The sequence below is a fragment of the Hipposideros armiger genome, unplaced genomic scaffold, assembly GCF_001890085.2.
Source record: "Hipposideros armiger isolate ML-2016 unplaced genomic scaffold, ASM189008v1 scaffold_26, whole genome shotgun sequence".
NCBI classification, from domain to species: Eukaryota; Metazoa; Chordata; class Mammalia; order Chiroptera; family Hipposideridae; genus Hipposideros; species Hipposideros armiger.
Window position 1 is genome coordinate 1,331,435 of NW_017731376.1, and position 19,134 is coordinate 1,350,568.

The 19,134-nt window shown below is 36.9% G+C and overlaps 1 protein-coding gene across 6 annotated transcripts in view; it reads left to right on the forward strand.

The window, feature by feature from the left end:
• The window catches only part of SGMS2 (sphingomyelin synthase 2), a 107,545-nt gene that overhangs the window by 63,821 nt on the left and 24,590 nt on the right, over window positions 1-19,134 (forward strand). The gene's annotated exons all lie outside the window — the stretch shown is intronic.

Below are 19,134 nucleotides of genomic sequence, written 5' to 3' on the forward strand. Positions count from 1 at the left end.
TAATGAATTTATCACTAGCAAAGTTATTCTGTGTTATAGTTATTGAAACCAAGGTTAAAGCGGCGTGGTAGTTACACCCAGTCTGTACCCTTGAGGAAGGAGGAAAGATGTGATCGACATTGTACAAGTCAGTTCGCTGTCTATACTAATTTGAACTTCATTTCAATGGTGATTTTATTCTTGAAAATAAAAATAGCAGTTGCATTTTTAATGCACAATGTTTTTCTTCTCTACATGTCTGGGCACGGTGTGACTGGGGTTTATTTGACTCTTGTGATAGCCATTTTTCATCATTATTAATTAGTGTGGTATTTGCCTGAAAAGACTTCAGCCCTAAGATGGACCCCAGGGCCAGGTAATCCCAAATTAATTAAAAATACATTTTTTGAATATTTAAGAGTCCCTGTTCAGCACAGCATTCTATAGGCTTATTTGTTTGTCTCCTTTAAAATTCAAAATAATTCTAGGATTCTCACTAGGATTTGAATGCCTATATTGGGCCGATACTAGGAATGACAACTATTTCTAAATATTTGACCCCAGCGATATCTCTCCCTTTGTCTGCTGGCGTCTGTCCCACTGAAGATGGGTTAAAAAATAAATTCATTTATTCAGCAAATACTTACTGAACAATTTCTGTGTGCCAGGCATCCTTTTTCAGTGTTGCAAACAAGGCAGTGAACAAAACCAAGCCCTGCTTTCATGGAGCTTTTAAAAATTCCCAGTTATCATCCTCTGCAAACAAACGGGAGAAGGGAGGGGCGGAGAACTCCACTCATTCCCAGGTGTCCTGGGGAAACCCCCTTCAAGGTGGCAGACAGACACAAATGAAAAGAAGATGGTTGGAACCTGATTTGGAAAATAAGGTAAAAGCAGTCTTATGCCCTAGTTTAATCACTGCAGAAATATAGACGCTTATTAAAAACAACAAACAAAAATGATGCCAGGTTGATGTAACTTGGTCTTAGAAAAGAAAGAGGGATTACTTTTCAAGTGTGCCACTTTTATACATTTATTCAGGTTCATAGATTCTGTACCAATTTTGCCTCTACCATCCTCTCCCAGCCTTTGCTGTCAGTGTCTAATGCACTTTCAGTTTATCTCTGCACAGACAAGCAAAGATGAATATGAATTTAAATTTGCCCCCTTCATAAAGTAAAAGATAGCAAATTATACTTCTCTGCAATGTATGTTTTTGTTCTAGTATATGTAGGAGGGTTTCAACACATCAGTACGAAGAGAGCTTCCTCATTCTTTTCCTCCACAGTTACAGAGTCGTCCATTGTATGGATGTACCACAATTTAAATAGTGACCTATTGATAGACATTTGGGTTGTGGCCAATCCTTTGCTCTTAAACAATGCTGTGGTAAATAACTTTGTATATAGGTTATTCTGCATGGATGTAATTGTATCTGTATATATTTGCAGAGTAGAATTGCAGGTCATAAGGTGTGTGTATAATTTTGATAGGTATTGTCAAATTGCCTCCCTGAGGAGGTTTTTCTTATTCTCGCCACTGCTAAGAATTTGTCATTAATTGTTAATAGGGTCTGGATTTTCTTCCAATCTTGGAGGTTAAATGGTAGTCACAGTAGTTTCAATATAGGAATACTATTCAGAATTTTCAGCGGCATTTTTTTTTTAAAGAAAATAAATGCTTAGAGAACTAAACAGGACTAGAGCTCAGCTGTTTTTATTATACAAGAGAACTACTAAAGTCCATCTTAGATCTCCTGAAATGTAATTTAAAATACTGTTTGTCCATGTTTTAAATGTTACATTCTAAGTCCTGAAGACACACAGGATAAAAATGCTTTTCACGTTCATGATATACCTAGGAGACCTACTAAGCATTAAGATGTTTCTCCTATAGTTTGGTCCTATTTTATAGCTGATTGAAATAGGACAGTGTACAAAAGTGAGTTACCACAGCAGGGCTGAGACTGCTCTCTTTAGAAAGGACTGCTTGCAAGTCTGGTCCTCAGCTGGCACCTGGGGACATACATTTGGGGAGATAGCCCACCATAATGGCTAACTGTGCCTGAACTGTTTGTGCAAACAATATGGTTTATGTTGAATACCTGCTTGCGTTTAGGAGGAATTCAGGTACATGCCTGGCAGGAGGTGCCTATGTGACCAGCCCCAATAAAAATCCCCGGGCACTGGGTCACTAATGAGCTTCCCTGGCAGGCCACATTTCACACAGGTGTCACAGCTCATTGCTGGGGAATTGAGAATGTAACTCTACTGGGAAAGGACCCTTGGAAACTCGCTTCTGGTCCCCTCCGGTCTTGGCTTCACGCACCTTTTTCCTTTGCTGATTTTGCTTTTTATCCTTTTGCTGTAACCAATCATAGCCATGAATCCAACGATATGATGGGTCCTGAGAGTCTTCTTAGTGAATTATTGAACTGGAAGTGGCCTTGGGAACCCTGACACAGTCAGCTTTGCAAAGATTTTAATACTCTCTCTGCAGTGTTAGTGCAAAGTGACACAGATATTTTTAGCATGCAGTTAATTGACGTTTGGCATTATATCTTGACTTGTAGTCTGTGTTCTGTTGTACAATGTGTAATTTTTCAGATTTCTAAATGATGATTTAGCCTTTACTACAAATGGAGGCAACAGGAAGGCTGCTGGGTACTGAATGGTTGGTTTTATGTTTTGTGGTGAATCCACAACTGGTTCTTTGGTTCTCCCAATGTCTATATTTAGGCTTAAAAACTTCTTATTTTATTTTTTTATAATTCAATTATTAGATAATTGGATTTACTCAAACTCCTTTGGATTCATAACTGCAGGATTTCAGTTAGGCATTCTGATTTCTACATATGTTCTGATTCTGAAACTCATCGGCAAATAAATAATCCTAGAAATTTCACTCGGGACAGCAGATGTTTGTCCAAATAGGACATAAGGCCCAAAGATGCTGAAATAGAGCTTCATTTTGTATAACTGTATATTAGCATCTCATTAAAAAATGTTAACTATTCAAATAGAAAACTGAAAAGTGTTAAATATGGAGATTTATTTGTTTAAGCTGCTTTTCCTAAAGAAAGTAGATGGCATCTAAAGAGAAGTGTCTGTATGGTTTAAAATGTCAAATGTAGATCAGAATTCTTAATGCTCATCATCGACGGGTATGTTTTGGTGATAAAACAAAGATTGACTGACACTGTGGCTGCCTTATGTGTAGTACCTCATTTAATTTTCATAGCAACCTTGCAAGGTAGCTACTGTTGACTCCACTTTGAGACAGAGGATGTAAGAAACTTGCCCAAAATTAAGTGATTTGCTAGAACGAGGGAGAACTATTGGGTTGTCAGAAAAGTCATGACGTATTTTTCTGTTTTTTGTTGCAAAAATGCGTCATGACTTTTCTGACAACCCAACAGAATTTGCGTTCGGCTTGCTCACCTCTCTTCCTAGGCTGAGTTCTGCTTTCCGAGGTCAGATGGTAGCATCTCCTTGGTGCTACAGAAAGTTGACTAAATGAAGCACCTCATACATTTACCTTTGAGTATAGGGATGATCCGATCATTTTTCTGCTGAGTGTAAGAAATCCTTATCTTTTTGGTTTTAAGTGTCAGCAGTGGGAAGTGGGACCTTACCAAACAGAAACTAAGCATGTCCCTCCCTGATGCCGTTATCCTGGGGGCAAAATCCAAATACCCTAACAAGCATCTTCAGGAGCTCACCTTTCCCCACGTCAGCCAAGCTGCCCTTCCTTCTGTTCTCATACATACAAGCCACGTTCTCCTTTGCTCCTTGAGGCCTCTGCACATACTATTCCTTCTGTCTTCAAGAACCCCACTCCCAACTTGCCTTTTTCCTCTTCTTCCTTTGGATCTGAGTTGAGAGGCCCTTTCTTCCAACTGGGGTGGGCCTTGGCAATGTGTTTCTATAAACTCTTGAAATTTAAATTCCCCAGACATTTATTTCCCCATGTTACAGTTGTTTCCCGACTACGCGTATGTGTCACATACTTTGAGGGCAGGAACAGGGTCTGTGTGGCTCATCTGGCCATAACATTCAAATATCTAAATGAAGGTTAAATAAGGTTTTAAAAGATGAAACAGAATTAGTGGTAATTTAGCTCTCAGAGTACACAAATGCAAGAAATTGTCATCGCTCTCTCAAATGAGGCTCTACCCCCATATAATTATCAGAAAGCATTAGTCGTAGCATGGGAACAAATATTCTTCCTTTGTTACTAAAATTGCATTAAGCAGGTAGGCAGCAACAAAATCATCACCTTAAATACTAAGCCTCCATCTGGCAGTTTCATTTCCCAAGACTAAACTCTATTTTGAAAATCGGAAGAATGATGCTGCCTCAGTTACAGACCTGAACCCAAACATTTCTAGGGCTGCAGCAGACCCCCTTATCAAGTATGAACCCCAAAGTGGGAGACCCTTCTTTAGACATGATTAGGACTTGAGAATATTTTGAAAAGCAATTCACTCCCTTATTGCTTGCCAGTGGTCATTTTTACCTACAATAAACCAGTTCCAGATAACGAGTACCTGTTTTTTAAAGCTATTACGGACTTGGGTGGATTTCAAGAATGTTTTAGACATGAAAAGATTTTTTTCCCCTATAATATGTCTTCAAAAAGAAAATATATTGGAGAATATCAAGTTTTAACATATGTTTAAGATGAAAATCTTTGCTAAGTAAACTTACATACATTGTCCATTTATAGCTGCCAAGGTCAAAGTAAAAGTTGTATCATTTGCTATACTTTTCATAATACTTAATAGATGTCAGACATACCGGAACCCCTGTGTTAGGATAAATATTATCTGCTGAGGGGAAGAAAAAAGGAAATTACCTAAAGTACATTCTGTCCTTCAGTCCATTAAATAAATTTAGGATTCAGGATTTTCCCACAAAGATGAGGTGACATTTAGGCACACCCTTAGGTTTTACTTTCTGTGTCTTTAGCAGGCATGGCTGAAAAGGAGGACAAAGAAAAAAACCCCAGTATTGTATGTGTGCATTTGTTTGCATTTGTTTAACCCACTCTTTCTCCTTTAAATATTTGATGCATAGAAATGATTAAGAAAAATAATGGAGCCCCAAAATATTAGGGGAATAGCAGTAACTGGCGGAGAATTTATATGGAATGCAAGCCATTTTTTTTTCTAGAATATTTTGTTGCAGATTTTTAGCTTCTAGAGTGACCTAGGCATATGTGCTAACTTAAGTTATATCTGCTTATATTTATTATGGCATTTGAGGGTGAACTCCTTTAGTACTGACACTACTTATATGTGTTCAGCAATTCTTACTTATTACCCTTCCCAAAAAAAACAGAGAGAGAGAGACAGAGACAGACAGACAGACAGACACAGGCATGTGTCTAACAGTTTTTGTGGCCCGAATGTGACCTGCCCAATGACTCAACCCTCTAGTTGCCTGAAAAAATCCTTTCTTGACTATGAGATCAGAAGTAGTGACTCAGTGCTGTTTAGGAATGCATTATATTAGCTGAATTCAGAAGAGAACTAATTCTTACAGGGATGGCAAGTTACTTCTATGACACCATATAATTCCAGTTCCCTTTTATATGTAAGAATCCTGTAATTACCTTTTGTCTTAAAGCTTTTCTCCAGAACTCAATAAGAAAACCAAGGCAGCATATATTTAGCTCAGCTACAAGGAATCTGTCAAATCTACGCAGAGCACAGTGCCTTTTGAATTTCCCTGAGTTGAGAAGAACTCATGGAGCCTCTACTATCAGTGAAAGAACAGTGTCAAGGTTAAGCATGAAATCAACAGTCGAATGCTGGGAGGAAGGTCGTGCTGAATAAACATCGGCCATATGTCTGACTGTACCTGTGCCTGAGTCACCTTCCTCTTGCCAAACACAAACAGGTTTCTAGGCAACAAGAGTGATTCAGACACTGAACACCTCAGTACAGTGAAATGTCTATCTGCAATATTTCCAGGAAATGTTCCTCTTATAACTGGGGAGCAGGATAAACATTCACACAGGCACTAAGGCATCAGATGACCCAGAGTTGGTAACCGTTTGTTAGAAGGTGGGGCTGGCAAATATTTGAAAGGAAGTCACCTCACAGGGCAAACACAGACTGTTACCTGCATGGGAACTGCGGGGAAGAAGGATGAAGGGGTCAGGGGTGGAATCTCTCCCCAGAAGGACTCATGGGCAGGGAAATCCATTGCTTTTAGGGGAAAAAAATAGTTCATTCCTAATTATAAAAATAGACCAAGATCTTGGAAAATCACAGCATAGAATAGTGGCTAAGAGCATGAACTCAGGACCTGGGTTGCCTGGGTTCAAATCCCACCTCTGCCCACTCGCTAGGTTTCTAGGTTTCACTTCCTCATACCACAAATGGTGGTAACCCCCCCCCCCCGCAAAATAAAAACAGCTTCTCTAGTGGAAACAAGGTGGGGGAGGCCTGACATGTCCACATGGTCTCCCTGAGACACTGCACTGTGGTGGACTTAACGTAGATCACAACAGAGATACAGGGTATAGCCCTTCTCTCATCCCCCCATGTCCTTAGAATAACAAACTAAACCTGGCCTTGGTCTTGTTCTGCTTTTCTGGAGCATTTCTGTCCCCTCTCTCTGAAAGTGAACATAAATGGAAAAGTTGGGAGAGAGAGATGAGTTGACCCAGCCTGGGAGCCACAGCTACAAAAACGCACATTTGGAATAAAGTGAAGCAGTTTTCTGCTCCTGGAACAATAGAATTCCAGAGCCCTGCTTTGGAGTTATTTTCCACTAGCTCTTTTATCCCTGTCTTTATCACACCCAGGTATTTGCCAAATATTTCTCGTTTGAAAGACTTTATGACAAATACATAGTGATGGAAGGAGAACTGACTCTGGGTGGTGAACACACAATATGATATAAAGTAATACCTTGGTTTGTGAGCATAATTTGTTCCAGAAACAAAATACTCATATTGCAAGACATTGCTTGTTTACCACGTTAAAATATATTAGAAATGTTTGCTCATCTTGCGGAGCACTCACAAACCACGTTATTCGCAATTCAAGGTTTTACTGTATAGATGATGTATTACAGAATTGTACACATGAAACCTATGTAATTTTACTAACTATTATCACCCCAATAAATTTTTCAAAAAAGACAATAAAAAAAGGATTTATAATTATTAAGTACAATATTTAAGTAATTCTGTGGATTTTCTTACTATTGACAGTCTTTGAACTAAAGTCTGATTTGCACCTATAGAACACCATTTATAAGAGGCTTGTGTAATAATTGTGCACGAATATATGCGTTAAAAGGGAAACATGAAAAATGGTAACTGTACCCTGAAAATGTTGGACACGAAGCACCCCAGTGGGGAAGGTTAGTCTCTAAGGCGCCAGAGTTATATATTGGCATTTGTTTTGAAATGGGAACTTGGGGAGAGGGGACATTAGATTTTGTAACCTCACTGGGCAGTGAGTGCTGTTTTTGACAATTCATTTTTTTGTCCAGGAATTGTAGCAGGAAAGATTGCTTAGAGAACGTGACATCTAAGCTGAGACTTGAAACAAAAGGGTACGGCTGAGTAGGTTTAGACTGCTAAAAAATTAGGTAAGGGGCTAATATCCAAAATACATAAAAAACTTTTACCTCAACAATAACAAAAACAACAAAAATCCAATTAAAAAATGGGCAGAGGACCTGAAATTCTCCCAAGAAGACATACAAATGGCCAACAGATATATGAAAAGATGCTCAACTTCACTAGCAATTAGGGAAATACAAATCAAAACCACAATGAGATACCACCTCACACCTGTTAGAATGGCTGTAATCAGTAAGGCAAGTAATAAGTGTTGGAGAGGCTGTGGAGAAAAAGGAACCCACATACACTGATGGTGGGAATGCAGATTGGTGCAGCCACTATGGAAGGCAGTGTGGAGATTCCTCGAAAAATTAAGAATAGAATTACCATACGACCCAGCAATCCCTCTCCTGGGTATCTACCCCAAAAAATCTGAAAACATTTATACATAAAGATATATGTACCCCTGTGTTCATTGTAGCATTATTTGTGATGGCCAAGACATGGAAATAACCAAAGTGTCCTTTGATAGATGATTGGATAAAGAAGTTGTGGTATATATACACAATGGAGTACTACTCTGTCGTTAGAAAAGATGAAATAGTGCCATTTGTGACTACATGGATGGATCCTGAGAATGTCATGCTAAGTGAAATAAATCAGAGGAAAACAGTTGAGAACCATTTGATTTCACTCACATGTGGGATATAAAACTGAAAGCAACAAATGAACAAGACAAACAAAAAGTCAGATACAGATGACGGTTTAGTGGTTACCAGAAGGAAAAGGGAAAGGGGGGAGGCAGAAAAGGGTAAAAAGGGGTCAAATATATTGTGACACAAGGAGATTTGACTTTGGGTAGTGAATACAATGCAATATATAGAAGACGTATTATAGAATTGTACACTTGAAACCCATATAATTTTATTAACCAATGTCATCCCAATAAATTTAAGAAAAAGAGAGAGCCTTTATCTGAAGGAAGCATACTGAAATATTTACAGATGAAATGATATCCCTGGGATTGCTTCCAAAAAAATCCAGGGTAGAGAATAGATGAAAGAGATTTTTCATGACAGTTGTACCTAATGAGGTTGTTCACTGCACTATTCTCTCTAATGCAACATGTTTGAAACTTTCTAAGTTTGTGAGTCTAGATCAGCAATGGACTTTTGATCATAGGAAGCCATTGAAAACCTTTAAAGAAGTCAGTACAGTGGGAAATGGACTGGGAGCAAAACCAGAGAGGAAGGGAGTGCAAGTTGAATACCTGGTCAGTCCTTTCCCCACAGTGATTGTGGCGCTCCAGTTTCTCCTTGTGAAGAATGTTCATGACTTTACGTCTTCACAGTGGACTGTTCTCTGTTATCCATCTTCTCTTAGCACTTTCACATTGTACTCTAGTAGTACAGAATACTAATAGTGCACGATATTCTTAGTACTATATCAGCTTTCTTTTTGTTAAAACAATAATTTTAATGTATCTTTTTGGTGGATGGATTTAATTTCTTGTGGCTATTGATATGTTTGGATAAATTTCTCCCCTCTGCAAGTGAGAGGTGTTTGTGAATGGAGAGAGCAGAGAGGAGATTAAAATGGACAGGGCCTGGGGTGATTGTCAGGGGAGCAGAGGAGGGAGTTTGAAGCTGAGATAAGATTTTATTTATCTTGAGTCACCAGTGGTACAGTTTACAGAGATAAGAAATGAAGGAGGCGCACACATCTGGTGGAGGGAAATGACAAGTGCATTTGGGGCACGTGTTGTAAGCATCTGCTTTTTCTGTCCTTAGGACCATGAACCTTTCAGATGGAATTCACTCTTTCCTTAAAAGATACCTATAATCCTTTTTGACATTCCTAAGATGTGCCTCTAAAGTATAGATACTTGTTAACCAGAATGTCATTTTTGGTCTTGTTTAGTACAAGCTTTGGAAATGGGTCCCCAATCTCCTAATATATTTATTGTTGCAGATTATACTAACAGGAGATATTTTAGAAGCAAAACAGCCACCCTCACCCCCCACCAAAAAAAAAACAAAAACAAAAAACAGAAAACAAATAACTTCTTATTTTCTAGGCTGTTATTTGTTTCAATTTTTTTAAAATACAGTTTTTGATAGCATGCATATGTTTAAGAAACCAATTTTAAGTGATTATTTATAGTCAAATACTTTTATTTATGTAGGGTCATCAATGAAAATTAGATTTAATGGAAATAAGATTAAATATGGAATTACATCTTTTAGCTTCCTGATGCTAATTGGACATTGAGTTTATAGCGTTTCCTGACTACCTCTTGGCATGATGTCCAGCTATAGAGACAGCGTTTTCAATCATCCTGTGCTCTAAATGTGCTCCACTCCGTAGAAAACCATTCTGCTTATAGTTTACTCCCAAGGATAGACCAGTGCTAAACTGAATAGGATAATTACTTCCCTAGTTTTCTATTCACTACTGATTTTTGGAGCTTGGCGTTTAAAACAACAACAAAAAAAAGACTTCTACTTTTTAAAAATGTTTTCAGTTTCATCTGTCTACCCTAGACTTATAAAATTCCTAAGTAATATATAATCAGCTCTCCCCCCCACCCATTTTATGTTCATTATTTGAATTTTCACTTTTACTTCTCTCTGAATATGGTTTTACTAAATTTCCAATGTTATTTCAGCCTCTGCTCTAGTTTATAAAAGTGTTTTTACTGCTTATTGGTCTTTTCAAGCGACTTCTGGTTGGAAAGGGGGAAAGTTACTTAGTCAAAAATCTGTTGAGGCTGGGAGCCAGCCTTCTTTTCTGCTACTTTCCATAGCACTTAAAGCCCCTTCTGCACAGACAGGTCAGAAATAGTTCTGCCCTCTCTGTTGGTTGTCCATTTATTTGCCTTACCATCCAGACTTTCATCAGTGACAGAAGTTGCCACATATTTATCCCTTGAATACTGCTTATCTTGAGTTTGATCATTGTGTTTCATTCAACTCGGGGTACGGTTTTTAAAAAGTTTTCCGTATCTGTAGTTTCTAGCCTACCTATTCAAGATAAAATTACAAAATTTCTGCATTGAAATTCAAATTGAATCCTGAAACCTTATTAGATATTTGATAGCTTCCATTATTCTGTCTCCACATAATGTCTTTGTTTTTATTCTTCCTGTGTTTATAATATTGCATCTTTAATCTTTTCTTAAAAGCCTCATGTGAGTCAACCATTCCTTAGAAGACAGCACTGGGGTGATCAATTAAATAAAGTCCATTATGACCAATATAATTAGAGTATTATACAAACATTATTTTGATCTCTTAGAAAGGGAGAAAAGACTCAAAGGCAAAAATCGATAATTGAGTAAATATGGGAACATTTTCAGTTGAATTCCTTTTTAGTATTGGAAAGTTATATTTGTACAGATTTCTACAAGCTGATTATTGTACTTGGGTGTCCGCAGGTTGGAACATAGATGTTCTTGATATTCTTTTCACTTGATGGTGCTCTGATTTTTTTCTTCTGGTAATGAGCTTCATTTAAAATGTTTAAATTGAATGTTATCTCATAAACCTGGTGATCCTAGATTGAATAGCTCTCCTGTTACTCTGTTGTCCCATCCTGCTTTATTTTTCATTATAGCACTTTTAATTTTTTTGTTATTATTGTTCATGTTATATGCTAGCAGAATGTAAGAATGAAGGAAGTGCCTTTAAAAAATTGTGGTCTCTCTTCCACAGTGCTTAGTACAGAGTAGGTACTCACTAAATATTGTTGAATGAATAATTACCTTTGATTTTTTAGGCAGTAAAATCAAATCATGTTGCTTATTTTTCAGTACAAAAAGGTAAAAAATAAAGTAAATGTTCCATGTAATATTACCTTTCCAGGAACCATGTAATTTATCATAATACAATTTTCTCCACAATAAAGAATTGTGCTCTGTGCTGTACACCTGAAACTAATACAAAATAATATTGAATGTCAATTATAATTAAAAATATATATAGTTGCAGAATGTAAAGTGCAGCATAGGGAAGATAGTCAGTGGTATTGTAAATGTACCATGTCAGATGGGTACTAGATTTGTTGGAGTTATCACTTAGGTGTATAAATATCTAATTACTGTTGTTTTGTACACCTGAAACTAATTAAAAAAAAGAATCATGCTATACTTACTATTTTGCAACTTACTTTTTTCACCTAACATTGTATGGTGGTATTTTATTGTATAAATAAAACATTTATAATATCAATAGTCCAATCTTGATGGACAGTGTAGTTTTAGTCTTATAGGTCCAGAATTATTTATCTGTAATTTCAAAATGGAAACTTCTAAAAACAATAGTCCCTTCCTTCCTTCCTTGATTCCTTTCTTCGTTTTCTATTTTCCTTGATAGCCTTTGGTGTCAGCACCATTTCTGACCTAACCAAACGTTCTGTAGAGTCTTTATTCATCCAGGTTAAAGTGGATATATCCATATGTCTTATTTGGATATATTAATGTTAGAATATCTGGTTTTTCCCAGATCCAGGTGGTGGTGGTGAGCTGCGTGACCTAATACATAGTGTATGTACTTACAGTTGTCCTGAAATGCAAAGTTCTGAATTTTAAAATGCACTTGTTCTAAAAAATTCTGATTAATGAATTTGGAAAGCAATTTTTTCATGCTTATGACATTATTTTTAAGATAAATTCCTGGAAGTGCATTAAAAGTAGGTAATACATAGCTTTTGAAATTAGGGAGAAAATACTAATGTTTTTAAAAAAGATATGGTATTACAATTTTGGAACACTTGGGATTGTTATTCAGTAATACTTCAATGGATTTTTACAAACTGGTTTAAATTAATGTTTCTAATCATTCTTTCAATTTAAAAAAATAATTTATATATACCATGTACATACTCTTTTGAAAGCCATAATTTAACTAATCATTTGGTAATTTCAGCTTATATCCAAAGTTTTGTTGTCACAGAAAGCAGAAGACAGAAACAGTTAGCTGATAATGAGTACAATAAAGCAAAAATCCACCAAATATCAGGAAAAAAAGTTTTTAAAAGTACTCCTACACAAGCTGATTAAAACATCCTTGGTGCACAAAAATTAAAAAATCCTTGGTGCAACATTTACAAAAGAAGGCTTGGGAATTTGCTTTTTTTTTTTTTTAATTAGTTTCAGGTATAGAGCACAGTGGTCAGGCATCTACACAGTCTATGAATTGATCCCTCTTGATAAGTGCAGTGCCCATCTGGCACCCTACATAATCTTTACAACATTGTTGATTATATTCCCCATATTGTATTTCATATCCCTGATATCGTGTCTACTAATTTGCTCTTTTTAACCCCTTCACCTCCTCCCCTTCCCTCCCCGCTCCTATGTAGCAACCAACAATTTTGGGGGATTTGCATTTTTTACTGCACTATCTTCTCTGTCAAACCTGGTTTGGCCTAATTCTCTGCTATTTGACAAAACAGTTGGTTTTGTTCAGGAAAACACCACCAAATAAGTGACTCTTTTTGTTTTGTGAAATATTGAGTGATATCCATTATATGGAAATGATTCATTTATAAAGCAGTTCTTACCCCTTTCTTGCACATAAACCCTGCAGAAGACATCACACTTGAGTACAATTAAGACTTCTTTTTTTTTTAATGGATTTTCCTTTTATTTTATACTTTATTGGGGAATAATGTTTTTTTTTCCAAGACCCACCAGCTCCAAGTCAAGTTGTCCTTCAGTCTTAGTTGTGGAGGGCGCAGCTCAGCTCCAAGTCCAGTCGCTGTTCTCAATCTAGTTGCGGAGGGCACAGCTCACTGGCCCATGTGGGAATTGAACCGGCAACCCTGTTGCTCAGAGCTCGGGCTCTAACCAACTGAGCCACCCAGCCGCCTAAGGCTCTTCTTGAAAGTAGACATTAAGACTAGCTCTATTATACAGAGGGTGCAAAAAAATTGTATGCACATTTTAAGAAAGGAAAACTGTATTAAAATTGTAATACTCAATATATACCGATAACAAAAGATGAATACAAGTCACAATGGACTTCTGCAATTACAAGAGGTGCTCAAAGTGGTTACCATCAGCATCCAGACACTTCTGATTATGGCAAACTACTGCTTGAGCAACGTTGACCAGTGTCCACTTGTAGACATTTTTTGGCACCCATGGTATATGGATTCTTCAAGTTAGGGCTGTGACATCCAAATAGTTAATAGTTTATCAGGCTTTCTCAGGCAGCAGCAATAATATAAACTTCCAAAACACAACATTTTAACCATATTTTTTTTTTTATTGCAGTGGATTGAGGCTGAGTTGAAAACATAGACATTTCACTTAAATGCTTCTGTTGAAGCAACAGCAGCAACTATGCATGGTTTCTGGTACTTTTAGCTATAACACATTTATAATGAAAATATTTTTAAATGTGGACTATACACAAATGTAGGAAGGAAAAAAATCTCATCTTCCTACCACTGGGACAACCATTATTAATATTTTACTGTACTTGTGCTCTGACTTCTGTACATGCATTTTTTACATACTTGAAATTGTACAAAACACAATACCATTTGAAAACAAAAGCACACTCTCCCTATTAACTCTGTCAATGCTTTTATAGTTAAGATAGCCATTAGTATTTTCCTGATTATAAGAATGATTAATGTAGAAAATTAGAAAATGTAATCCAGAATAAAGAAAAAATAAAAACCACCCATAAATTCATCAAGTAGTTTTTATATTTGGTATTTTTTCTTCAGACTCTTTTCTATATATGTAATGTATATCTTTGCATTGCTGAAATCATAACTATTATAATTTCCTTGTCATTAAAACCTTAAACATAATTTTAATAAACTATTTGAAAACACTTTTGTATGCATATGCAAGGGTGAATAGTGTTATCACAGAAAATTTGGAGAAAATAGGAAGGTACAAAAGAAAATAACGGGTAAATCCTACTACCAGCATTAAGAGCTGATATTCTTTTGGTATATTTATTAACTGGTCTTTTTTTAATGCATGCATTCACATTTTTATCAAAATAAGAATATGGTGCTATTTTTTAAACAGTAAATTTAATCTATTTCATGGATACCTCAGTCTCCTACTGGACACATTTAGATTGTTTTACGGTTTTACCAAGTATATTTTTAGACTTTTTTTTCTATATTGAAGACATGCTCCAAAATAAATTATCAGCAGTAGACTTACTATGTCAAGAGGTATAAGCATTTTCCAGCTCATCATGTTTTAAAAAACAGAGACAGATTTTCAAAAGAATTGTATGAATTTATGAATCTACCAGCAATTCACTGCAGTTTTCATGCTGCTTTGGGATTGCAGCGTAAGTTACATTTTAGTGTGTTTTGTTTCAAGGTAACCTTCCAGTGTTCTTACCTATGGTTTATAATAGGGTAGAGGCTTATACGTTACTTGGTCAATGAGACATTCTTTAGGAAGTTTTTGTTATTAATAATTGGGAGATTTTTAGTCACAGGAACTCTTGCCTAGGATTTGTCATAGGAGGTGCAGGGGAAATCAACTCCAAATCACAAGTAAGGAAATGAGTTCCGGCTATGAGACTGGGCCCCAGCAATTTTATCTCCTACTTCTGTTTCTTACCCATTCTCCACTCACTGCCTGGGTAGCACAGTAAAAGTTATTCTCTGTGCTTCTTGTCCCTTTCCCTGGTCTCACAGTGGCACGTGGGGGTGGACTTCAAGGATTAGGTTCCTGAAATCACGAGCCCTTACTGCAAAGAATATGAGCATGAAAAGCTGACTTCATATGGGAAGATGAGAGCCAGGCCCCACGTGAAAGCCTTGATTAAATAAATAATCATAATTCTATTTTGTATATTACATATGTAGGATTTATATTTATGTTATAATTATGTATTTATTTGGTAATTTACATTTAATAACTAACAATTCCTGCTAAATAGAATATGTGACTCTTCTTACATGCTAAATTCATTTTAATTGTAGTTGTGTTTACTGTTGCTATGGTGAACATGTTTCGGTATAAGCAGTCCCCAGATTTTCAGTATGTGTTGATGTGAAACAGCATCTACCCCTACCTCCTACCCCAGTTTGATTTTCTATCCAAATATTCATGGCCCTCTTGGTTTTGGTGACAATGATTGATGCTCAGTTCCAATGCTTCTCTGTGCTCCCCAGGCTGTAAGCTGACCTTTCACAGAACACGTCTTATTTTGGGACCCTAAGAGCCCTTTAAGTGCAGCAATCATGTCTATTTTTACTTTCCTATGTTTCCTTTCTCTTTTAAGTCTTCACTGTAAAAGCTCTTACGTATTGTGCTATCCCTTTTTGTTTCCACTCTTTTTTTTCTCTTTTACTAATTATCTCCTGGAGGGATAGCTTGGGTATATCAAAACTAAATTTCTCATGGTATTCCTAAAAGAAATCCAAAACAAGAGCTGTGTATACTGTTCTCAATTTTTGCTTAAGGGAAATGGGCAGTTGGCTAAGGATCACTACATAATTAATGATGAGCAAACATTCACTCTGTGATCTTTATTGTATCAATGGCCACCTACGTTTTGAGATGAATTATTCAAGTTCCAGACATTTAGTAGCGTATGCAACAAAAGACATATTTGTGTATTAAAAAATTTGCTTTGCAACTTTGTCAGCCAGAACCCGTTGTTCACAAATGGGAAAAGTCTTGAGTGAGCAGTGCGCTCTGTTTTGAGAGAGAAATACATCAAAACATTTTGACACAGCTGAAGGTTCCTGAATTATTTGCTCTTGCTAAAGGCATCGTAACTGACAGCTAAACAATTTCATGTTCCTCTAACCATATGGCAGTCATTCTGATTATACATATACTTAGCCACTATTTCCTAACATTTAAATACTATGGTGTATACAACAACTTTATTTCATTCAAATGAATTTTTTTTAATATACAAACTTTCTGAGTGAAAATTACAGAAATGGTCGCTTTGTGGCAGTTTCCTCTTTTCCTTAATTTATTAGGATCAATGAAAATTCAATAGATAAATATTTTATAGCTCTTCTTCAGAAACCAATGTAACAGCCACTCGTATTTCTTAAAATCGTTAAAATGGCATGCTGTTAGACTCAGGATTTTAATCTTTTAAGGTACTGTTTTGCTGCCTCTTTCCCATGTGTGCTCTTCCTTGTGTGGGAGAATCTGGGTCCCCTTTCATAGACCCAAATTTAGGAAACATAAATCACCATCAATAGGTTATTTGCAGAAACCAAAGCCTAGCTGGGTCAAATAAATGCTTTTGAGAGACAAATAATTTATTCAAATACAACATAGCAATTTAAATTCTGGGAGAAACTAGAGCCAAATACACTGACCTTAATGGCTTTGGAGTTGCTTTTTATAGCCTCATACCGTTTGAAAGCAGTGGCTTATTTTGCCAGTCATGCGAAAGCAGCTCTAGAAAATATACGCAGCCCTGTGCTTTTTGATGGAAGCTGAAAATAGCACATACCGTATATGAGTGGAATACATTCTTTATTATTCCATTTGTAGAACATTTTTGTGGTTGGCAGAAGAGAATGAGAAAAGTAGGCTTTTACATAGCTTTCTAGGTCTTCCATGGTCCCTTTCCGTTCCTCTTTTTTCCTTTCTTTAGAGTGAAAACCATGCTCTGCCTTGAGGACCCAGGTGGGCTGAAGCTCAGGACTTTCAGATGCACAGTTGTCTAGCCTCTCATGCTCTCCACTCACCTTTGCCCTCCACCAAGGCTGGTGTAACAGCACACCTGAATCACAACAAACAGATGGCGCTAACCTGCTGAAGGAGCAAATTCTAGAAACTTCCTTCTCCTTAATTTTTCACTGTTGAATCCTGGCTACCAGAAAGTGCTCCCTAAATCTCTCAGGCTGTATTAAGCTATTGGGTCGTCGGAAAAGTCATGACGCATTTTTGCAAAAAATATGTCCTGACTTTTCTAACAACCCATTATTTCTTGAATTTGTGTTGGCCCCAAGAACTACACAGAACTATAATAAACCAATAACCTACTGTATGTAAAATACATATCAAAGTGCCTGACTCTAGCCTTTAGACCTCTGCAAGGAAATTGAGGTCAAGTGTAGCTCCTTGTCATTTCCACAGCTGCACTGGGCTTGGGTAAGCTTCCTGTATTTAGGCATCTGCCTTGTCAGAGCTACAACCACAACATGTACCAACCACCAGCGCCTGGGTAGATGGTTCCCCTACTGTCTCTGCTTATGCCTCCACATAGAGCATGGTTATTTAACTCCTTTCTATAGATTCTTGCTTAAAGGTAATTTCTCTTAAATCTCAGAATAAAGTGGCAATATTCACTAGTAAACAGCCAGCAACGTTTCAAGATGACATTTGAAAATACCCATTTAAGTAGCCTGTCTATATTCTATGCAAAACGTTTTTTTGAAATTGTATAAAATATACACACAGTTTGGTCACCATGTGGTAGATGGAGAAACCAATAGGTATATTTCTAAATAATCTGAAGGCCATGGAATAAAGAAGCTTTATTAATAAAAAGAGAGAACTCTGAAATTGTTTTTAAGGAACTATTCTTTTTTTTCCTTCTCATTTCTTAGCATGGTTTTCCTGTGATAAGCTATGCTTCCCAATCTAAAAACATTTTTGTTGGCGAGGAAATATACTGTCGATTCTGATGGTGATCTGTTTACTTACATAGAATGAGATCTCTAATATCATTTAGAAAATATTATGTGGTTTGGGGAGGCTAAATATTATGTGTTAGACTCGGCTTCTGCTTCTCTCTGTTAGACCAGCCACTGTTCTTGGGAGAAAATATAAGCTTCCACATTATTAGACTTAGATATTAGACTTAAATATCTTTTAAAAATATTAAGTGGAGTGTTTTTCAGAAACTTCTCACTTCAATAGGTAACCTGTGCAGACTCCTATTCCAGAGTAACAAGCATTAAAACCTATGGGAATCTGTTTCTAGGTTTGTAAATCTTTGGGGTACATAAAGCAAGCGAGGAATGTAGAAGCAGATAACATGATTGTTGTTGAGTTAGGCTGTTAGATGGGACATTTCTGATAAAGCCTCCAGGGTGCTTATGCAAAACAAGTGCTGGCTGCTTTTGTCTGACTGTGAAATATGGAGCAGGTCGGGCCAGTTGTATGGAATGATTCTAGTGATCAAACATCTCTTTTGAGTGGTTTCTTAACAGAATTACAGTTCACACTATTAAAGGTACAGACGTCTGTTTCAATTATAGGGGACTTCTTTTGCTCACCTGCTAAAGTAGATAAGCATTTAAACACAAAGATAAGCCTTCAACTCATCTTATTCTCCAAGGCCATGTGTGTATCACACATCATTGGCGGTAAGCTCAGAAATGAGTGGGGAAGGAGAAAGTTTCACCCTAGTTCTTTTTTTTTTTTTAAGGATTTTATTGGGGAATTGGGGAATGGGAACAGCCAAGTTTGTTGTCCTTCAGTCTTAGTTTTGGAGGGCGCACCTAGCTCAGCTCTCAAGTCCAGTTGCCATCCAGCTGCCCGTCGGCAGCTGTGTTCAATCTTAGTTGCGGGTGGGCACAGCCCACTATTCCATGCGGGAGTCA